The 9,455-nt window shown below is 42.9% G+C and overlaps 1 protein-coding gene and 1 long non-coding RNA gene across 4 annotated transcripts in view; one reads left to right on the top strand and one right to left on the bottom strand.

The window, feature by feature from the left end:
- pcdh19 (protocadherin 19) overlaps positions 1–9,455 on the bottom strand; it is a 69,170-nt gene that overhangs the window by 36,312 nt on the left and 23,403 nt on the right. The window lies entirely within an intron of this gene.
- LOC109515879 (uncharacterized) overlaps positions 1–9,455 on the top strand; it is a 19,845-nt gene that overhangs the window by 4,841 nt on the left and 5,549 nt on the right. Inside the window, exon 2 of the long non-coding RNA XR_002168274.1 lies at positions 3,071–3,074. This is a non-coding gene — a long non-coding RNA (uncharacterized LOC109515879). The remainder of the gene's footprint in view (positions 1–3,070; positions 3,075–9,455) is intronic.

Genomic DNA, 9,455 nt, shown 5'->3' with positions numbered 1-9,455 from the left:
ACACACACACACACAAAAAACTCTTCAGCACATCTGGCAAGAAATCACCATTCCTCACTCAACTTCAATTATTTCCTATCGGATAAAATCACCTGGACAAATGAAATATATTTATTTCTAGTGGAATATCATCACATGGCAATAAAATGTATTCTATTCTACTTCGTGTTGCAATTTACAAGCAAACACGCAAATTACAGACGAATATAAATGCACATTTGCAAGCAAGCATGCCAGTGAGAGACTAATATAAAGACAAAGTGTGACTAACAAAACAAAACATCATTTTAAAGACCAGACTGAACACATTTTGGCTGCAGTAGGATGGCACTTTCACTTTACACAACTTGAACAAAAAAGTTATTTCTTCATCCGATTCAGTCACTTGCTAATTTCAAAACTGAAAAAAAAGAGTCTGTTAAACAGCTCACACAAGAATTTGGCAAGCAGAAACAATCCTTCTTGCTGCAAAGTTGCAACATCGCTTGTTGAATCAAAGAATGCAACAGAAAATGACCACAGTCACCTTCTTCTCGAAACAAAAAGGAGCAACCTTGATGAGTCATTCATTCCGATAAAGGCGAAACACAGAAACACACCGCCTCCTCCCACGTTCGCGACCGACCTCAAATTGGAGGCCGTATTGATACGTCTTGCTGAGGGGGTCAAGTTGCAGCCGAGGAGGAGGAAGAGGAGAAGGAGGCCGCAAATGGCTCCTTAATCAGGTTGGACAATGTGTTGTTGTGATACGAGCGGCCCCGGTTTAGCGGCCAGAGCCACTCTATTCCCATAATTATTGTTCCGTTTCATCTGGAGGACTGCAGGGAGGAATGTGACTGATCACTGTATCACGAGGAGTAGGGAGGGAACTTGAGGGGGGGAGGAAATGGGAGACAGTTGACCTGCGGGACACAGAAGCATCACCCTCCACACGCCACCTCCTCCCTGTTTTTTTTTTTATTTTTTTTTTTTAGCCTTTGCATCTATTTCTTCAATAAAAGTGGGGTCACCGGGACAATGGACTGGCCTTTTGCCATCGAGAGAAAAAGCAATCTCCTTCGAAGATTTGATTTGCGTTCCTCGCAGCGCTGGACGCACGGTCAGAAAAGAGTAAAGGTGGGGTGGGCGGTGCCGGTTCTTCTTCGAGTAATCACTCAACAAGCTCAGCAGATTTCGCAAAAAGATAGCAAGGAGAAGAAAAGATAAAGACAGGATGTCACAGCTGCCCCACTCGATGATTTACCAAGGCGGCGGTGGCAAACTGCAACGCTTAAGTTGAAGCAAACATGAGCAGATGGTGGAATAGGCACTAATAAGATGCTAAAAAAAAAGGGATGCATAAAAGGTGTCACCGCCAATCTGTTCAATTTATAGGTAAAGACATTTCTGCAGTGTTCTCTTTTGTCCGACCGTGACAATTTACAGTTTAAAAATAAAGCGGTGATAAAAGGGGACGTTGTGATGCTGATAGAAAAATCATTTGGCAGACGGCATCTCAGCATGGATGGCATGCTAGCATTCAATTAACGTTACCACCATTAACCTGTGTGTTGATAACACTGCAATGAAGGGTAGCTATTGGAAATGCAGGTACCACTTGAGTATGAGTAAGGGTCTCTTGGTTGTTTATAAATAGACTATTAATGCTTTATTAAAACCCGAAACCTTATAAAACAATCATGAACACCAATGACGGCTCACTATGAGGCACGTGTAAGTCATTTGAAACATCAATATTATGGCTGACGAGAGTGAGTAAGACTCTCTAGTTTACTAGTATAATTGCAACAACAAACAACACTAAATCAGCGTATATTATGCATTTTCTCAGAATGTTCCTATTGCAGGGTAAAAACAAATGCCTTTGAACTGTAAGCGTTAGGACACTATTTGGTAAAAGTGTTGCGTATTTGAAAAAAGTAGAAAATCACACTCAGACGCAAGTCTTTCATGAAGGGAAGAGCTACAAGAATTTAGTCATCAATTTGGCAGACAAAAACATCCAAGCTAAAAGGTGCATTAAAAAAAAAAAAAAAATCAAACAAGACCGATTCAATCAAAACACTTGAAATGTAGCTATGGGTTTGTATGTCAGCACAAAGAGCCTGATTATTTTCTTAACGATTGGCAAGCCAATATCATGGAATCTTATGGCATTTCCCCATATTGGGACTTTTAATAACTGACCAAGGATCTGTTTTTGTCGGCTCCCATGCGGATGCAGACGCCTCCCTGACTGCAACGAAGCTTAACTTTGAGTCTTAATGCATATTTTTGCAGAGACAGACACTCCCCCTCGTTGAGCTTTTTTTTGGACAAAAATCCCCCGATTTGGCGGGAATGCGTTTCTAAAGAGGCGACCGGCTCACCCGTAGGTCTGCCCCCGCCGCTGAGCCCCTGAGGCACATTGTGGTGACTCAAAGACAAAGATCCCCCCCAACTCAGTGAAGAGGGTTTAGATTCGGTTTACCCCAGACCGCTGAGCGACCATAACCCCAGCAACCTTTGGCCACTCTTTCCCGGACGCCGGCAACTATTCTACCTTATTCCTGATAACGGAATTTCCCATAGATCCTTCGCCATCTGCTGGATTATAGATTCCTCTCTTCCTTGAGACAAGCCAGGACCCCAGAGGGAGGATCAGTGGCGAAAAAGCGTGGAAGAGCGCTCTAGGCCATAGCCATAGTTGCGGATGAGATTACATTTTCTATTTATGCTTGCAGCGGGGAGTCGGCCCTGATGAATACGCAGCGTTATTACCTTTTAATATCAACAGGGCTCCCCACACGCTCAAATTATATTCGATCAATTGTGACAGAGGGGTACACATGTGACAAACAACCTGCCGCATTCGCAGCATCATTTCACTCCATCACCCGCCAATTTAGTCCAAACCCAGCGGCCCCGTCGGGGAATCAATCATGCTACCAAAGTGAATTATTGAGGCGGAGAGATCGTGTTAAAAGTCAGCTCTTTTTCTTTGGCTTAAGAAGAATTGGAAACAAAACAAAAAAAAAACCAAACAAACAAACCAATGGTCATCACTTTGATGGAGGCGGTACATGTCGAGTATTGTCCCAGCAAAGCAAATAATGGCCCCTCTCACAAACAATGACACGGGTGCGTAAACACAGCACCACTTCCCGCTCACATTTCCGTCTCTGTCGTTTAGCCTTCCCGTGTGAAGGTGGACAAATCCTCACCATACTGAAAGAGAGACAATTGTGAAACGCGTAAAATAGACAAGAAAGGTGAAAGAAGTCAACCTTATTTTAACCTCCTATCATTGGTGACGTTTATTTGCCAGTGTCTCTCAAACAGAGGGATATTGAGGTGTCCATTGAGCGTCTTCGCGCATTCAGGTAATGTGTAGCAATGTCAGGGGAAAGTGACAAGTACTTTCATTACAAATGGTTACTTTGGTCATTCACCATTTAAGGCTACGGTACTGTAAGATTCCACACCGCATTGGTACCTTATACACAGGTCGTAGCTGGCGAGCGTGAAAGGGGTTTGTGGGACGGGCATTTAACCGAACTTCCTCAGTGAACTTTTCATGGAGCACAACTTCCCAAATTGACATTTGTTTTTCTTTTTCAGACCAAACATCGCACCCGCATATTTTTGAGTCAAGTAGTGCACTCAGTTTTGCTGTTTCACCGCTGATCAAAATTCAATTCCACATAATGGACAACATTTTTTACGATCACTTACGGTAATCGATTAATCAGTTACGACACCCATCTGTACCATCTATGGAAGGAAAAAGCCTGCTATGCCTACTTGTCCTTTTTACTGTCAGACTCAGACAATAATCCAGACTTGTCTCCATGTCACTCAGGCCTAGAGGCTCCATAGACGTCCAGTTGGAAGACATGTGATTAATTATACATACATTGATAGAAAGGGCCTTCATTATTCATGTCTTTTAGAGCCATTTCCCTCCCTTTCAGAGTGATGAAAAGATCTTAAATAATAGGCCCCCCTCTGCAGACATCTGCATTCCAGCGTAGTCGAGCGACGCTTAAGCAGCTTATGTCTGTTGTCTTTCTGGGTGGGGAGGGGGTCGCCGCTCACCTCTGACATTTTTCCCCCCAAACTTTGGTGGTCATGTGACTTCCTGCGGTGGTTGTTTTGTGTTGCCTTTGTCCCGAGTGACAAGGCTGGTCGGCGTTAGTTGAATAGCGATCTTGGTACCGCGTCATCAAACTTCTGAAGCGGCCAAAGGGTTTCATTGAACACCTGTTCAGCATTCATGGCTGCACGTGCCCATGGACTCAATCCATCTCAGAGTAAGAAAAAAGCGTATGAGATAAAGTTCTACGGTTCTCCATAATAATGAGGCGGGAAGGTTGTGGGAGAAAAAAATAATCGGTGCTGTTTCCTATGAGAAATCAGCTGAAGAATTGCCCCCCTTCAGGGCAGGTCTTTGGTGATTTTATTACATTTGGATCTCGGGCCAAAAAGTTTTCAGTCATCTCATCCCTACCAGAAAAGGTATAATTTGGCATAGAGGAGGGAGGTTTGGAAGAAGGAAATGATGAGCTTTTCTTGAAAGTATTTGTGCTTCTGGCCCCTTGGGAATAAGCACTACTACACACATAAAACAGTGAGCGGTCACTTTTTTGTTATTTTTGGGTGTGAGAATTATTCGATAGCGTTGAGTCCTCTCAGTTGTGCCCTACATTAGCCAGTGTTGTGGGGAGAAGTGAGGCACACTAATTTAGAGCATGACATATTCCCAAAGGTTTACACCCCTTGGGCCGGGACTTACAAACACACATTCAGAAAGAGTGTATATAACATAAACACGAGCAACAGAGTCAACAGCGTAACTTTTGCTGAAAGAAGCGTTACAGAAATTATTAGTGTGCAATTAACTCAGGAAACCAGGAAGAGATAAATTAGCCAAATGAGAACTGATGAACCTTCCTCCTCACAACATGATGGAGCATCATTTTGTTTTCCTCCTTGGATTGACTAGTGCACAGTTCTGCGGTCTATTTCTGTCCAAATACCAAACACCTGAAAAAAACAGAATGTGTAACTATTCAGGTGTCAACAAGCAATATGGAATTCGAATGGCTGATGTGGATATTTAGCATGTATTTATGTGGTGGTAGTAACTACCAGAACAACACTCACATATACGGCTGCTCCCACTACCCTAAACTGAATAAATCTAAGCAACGAATAGCTCCTCGCACCATCATGTCCATCCAGGAAACAACAAAGTTTTAGATTGCGCAAGACAGAGGATTCGATGTGAGTACTGTACACACAATTTCTTCAGAGCCGGACATGAGGTCACACTTGAAACTTGAAGAGTTGATGGAATGAGTTTTATGAGGAGTTATCATGCTCCACCCACACGCAGTGACAACAACTTCCTTTTATTTAGCGATTTCCTCATCACCCATCTGTTTGGACATCTCATTCAGAACTGATTTTATCCACATTTGGAAGAAGCCTGATTCTATGCCACAGCCCAATTGTGCTACTTGGGAGCAAAAAGAAAATGGTCAAAAGGTGCAGCGTAAATCTGGTATTAAAGGTGGGCAACATTCCCATCTTTCCCTGCATTGCCTTTCCCCACGCACTGTGACAAGGCATCTTTCCAGACATTTCAGTCCGATGGAGATTTTCGGCAGCTCATTACAGACAGCCAAGACTCAGCCAGCGGATGCAGTCGCTCACAGATGGATTGAGTTGATCTGTTTATTGACATGCCTTAATCTGACACTGGGTAAAGGGAATTAGTCACCGCCTCTAGACATACTCCGGCCTCACGAACCACTCCGGCAAATTGGGAGGCAGCGCCTAGGATAGAAGTGGAACTTCATCAGCATTCATTAATCCCACCATCCCAGGCCATTCTCGCAAACAAATCATGTTTACATGATGGGGCTCAGGTGAAAGGGTGACATAGCTTTTAAAGGGCACGTGCAGGTGCTACAATGTCTGTATGTGCTAGCTCTTTAACCCAGTGGTTTTTTTTTTGTTTTATTAATTAAGGGTTTTCAAACCTTTTGGGTCATGGGACGCGTTACAGGGGAGAAATACACTGGTATTTATCATTGCTAGCCGACGAGTGCTGCTTTCATCGACGACGCAATTTTAATAACCTTGCGTTTTGATCGCTCTTTGAGCAATTTTTATGACCACTCTCATGATTGGTTTTCTTTTTAAGAACCAGTGTTTAATTTCTGTGAAGAAGCAGACAACGTGAATTGAAATATTTTATTTATTTTTATTTATTTATTCATTTATTTATTTATTTCATGAAACAGGATATGAGCCGGGTCCTTTTCTTTGAATGATGCCGAATGAAGCATGATAGAGCTAGACGTGTCATTCAATCATATCAGAGCTTCTAAATCGCCTAACATTAGGGTAGAAATGAGCTGCTTTAGTGTGTTTATTTTAGTGATTTACTCCATTTATATGAACCTTACTGATACAACATAATCATTGTGTACAAATTATTTTGCAGAGCCCCAAAAAACAACCCGCAGACCCACAGGGTCCCCAGCCCCCAGGTTGAGAACTTTGTTTTATATAACAGCAAAACAGGGCCACGCCTATCAGTGATCCGGATAAGCAGCTACCACGCTATGATTTTGATCCTGTTTGCTAGTAAATCAATGAGATGCACATCTGTTTAGTCATCTCCAGCGATGGTTTGACTAGGCAGCTGTCAGAGTATTAGCTGCTTTCTCACCATCACCGCATCTGTAAATCCAGCTTCTTAACAGGATCGGGCACTCTCCAATGGAAATATCCTTTGCTATGCTTTACCGAAATACAGTGGGTGAAAGAACAAATAAAGAGGGAGGGGATAAACAATGTGTATTCCCCGTGAGTCAGGAGGGGAATAACGCAACAGGAATCTGCAGTGAAACGTGTTGACCCAAACACACACACACACACACAGTCACAGTGGGAATGAAAACTGGAGCAGTTGTCTCCATCAGGGAAAGGCAACCTAGCAGCATGCAAGCAGGGGGCCGCTGGAAGAGAAAGACAGGGGCCAGATGCAGTTGGCTTGACCCCTAGTGGGGGAAGTGATTGTCTGTGTGTGTGTGTGTGTGTGTGTGTGTGTGTGTGTGTGTGTGTGTGTGTGTGTGTGTGTGTGTGTGTGTGTGTGTGTGCGCGCATGCATGGGGAGGCGGGGGGTGGGGGATTAACTGAACTGACTTCATTTAATTGAATTTGTATTTTGCCCGACTTTGGGGGGCAAACTGATTTTCACCGTGGGGGGATCTACGGGGGTCGTGGAAAACAGCAACAGACGGTGAATCTGCGCCTCCTTCCCCCTGCGGTGCATTGACGGGGGGAAGCCGAGGTGCTGCTGTCTTACCGCACACACATACACAAACACGTATCTTGTTTTCCTGTAATTATGTCTCCATTATGAAGTCTAATCTATCCCATTGAAATTCATCTTTCCACCTTTCCACAGCTTTGATTTCTTAAAATGATGTCCTTTTTAATCCTTTTGTTCCGCCACCCTAAACAACATGTAGTAATTTTGGGTGCTTATCAAAAGCACCGATCCATGCGCGCTTGTGTTTGTATGTCAGCGTGTGTGCTAAGCTGTTATCTTGCAAGAACATATCTCTCCGTGCTGGATGTTTATCTGGGCTGATTGGAAGAGTTCGCCTTGTCCCACTGTCAGCGTACACAATATTATCTGTTGTTTTTCGTCATTTCATTTCTCTCAGGCCCCGATAGTTTGTTCATCGATGGTAGAGAAATCCCTTTAGTCACCCCCAGGCGTCTAATGTACTTTTACTTGTAATCTGTGAGTTTAATAAATCAAATGGGGGAGGAAACAATCCGTGCACAATCGAATGCTTCAACTCCCTTTTGTACTGCAGCAAGGGCGAGGCATGGCTGTCACTATTAGGCGGAGGAGAAACAGCTGCAGCGAGCAAGTACACAACAAACACAACACGCCTTCCTCCTGACGGCTTTAAAGAAAAAGAGCGCAGGGCTCGGCTATCAAGCCGCCGTCCTTTGTAAAGCGGGCAGTCTAAGCAGTACTGTACTTTTTATCACAAACAAATTATTCCAGTTGTTTTTGATCACATAGTATACGATCTAACATGGTCATGAGTTAATGTCAAGATGTAGCCACAGCCGAAGGAAAGTGAAGCCGAATCGCCTATACAAGGTGTCAGAAACCCACAACAGCTCGAAACAAATCATCCGAAGTTTTTTTTTTTTTTTTTTTCCCCGAGCGGGCTACCGGAGAAACAGAATGTAAAAAGAAATTAATATATTTTGGTTTGGGGCCATTTCGGACTAAAATATGGCAAAACCTTAATATGGAAAGGGAATGGAGTGACCTTTCATATTCAAGAAAAGTTAGCATCTGAATATATCTGCATGAACCTGTGAAACTTCAGAGTCGTTTTTTTGTTTTAAACTTTTGCAAAAGTAACAGGTCGTGCACAGTATGAATAAATGACAACGATTACAACTCTATAGCTTTTTTGTGGGGGTGGGGGGTTTCCCGTTTACTGTACTTGTAAATCATGCCAAACCATATTTGTTTAAAGTTGGTCAAAGTTACCCTGGCTGACAATATTAATTCATTGACATGTCTACATCAACTTCAAAAATGTTTTGCTCATCCTGTATTTCTCAAAAGTAAGGAGCATGATTTACTTGAATTACGTTCGGGGGTTTAGCTTTAACTCTCCTGATGTTCCATTTGGCTATTTTGTTCTTTTGTTTAAAAAGGCAGTTAGTGTGAAATGCACACTTTCACCACACAGTATAAATTAGGCTCAGCATAAACTGAGCAAGGCCCCCCTGGCTTGCAAAATTAGCACATTGGTATATCCACAATAAGCATTTTTGTATGCTTACACTTCGCAAAAAGTAACAGGGAGTGTGGATTATTTAGAAAATGACAGTTCTTAGTTCTGAGCCTCAACTGTACTGTCATTGCATGTTGTTATTATGTGTAAAAATATATTATATATACAGTAAATATTCCCATGTCCGGAATTCTATGAAAAGGAATTTCCTTCACCCGGAACAAAAGCCTATGCATCAACATTTTGACTACGATATTACATGTTACCGGAACTTACGTAAGCGGAAATTCCACTACCCGTAACCCGGATTGAGATGTCATGCCGCGGGAGCTTAAATACACGCAACGCCCACCCGATGCTACGGAAAGACACGACTCTGAGACACATTTTCACTTCGCGTTTTTCGATCATCAGATTCGAAAAGACGACGTGTGAGTTTTTATTGGCGTGCGTTTTACTGTAATTGTGAATGATTTTAACCTTATTCACTTAACGCTCTGTAGAACGCGACACTAGCTTAAAAGCAGCATCCACTCGACACGACCGAAGAAACGTGTTCGCTTCCCCGTTTTCATTCATCAGATTCGAAACGAAGACGTGTAAGTGACTTTTTATTGGCGTGCGTTT

Source organism: Hippocampus comes, unplaced genomic scaffold (genome assembly GCF_001891065.2).
Source record: "Hippocampus comes isolate QL1 unplaced genomic scaffold, H_comes_QL1_v1.1 scaffold9, whole genome shotgun sequence".
Classification (NCBI taxonomy): Eukaryota; Metazoa; Chordata; class Actinopteri; order Syngnathiformes; family Syngnathidae; genus Hippocampus; species Hippocampus comes.
The sequence above is the reverse complement of the archived record's forward strand: the minus strand, read 5'-3'. Positions and strand labels throughout refer to the sequence as shown.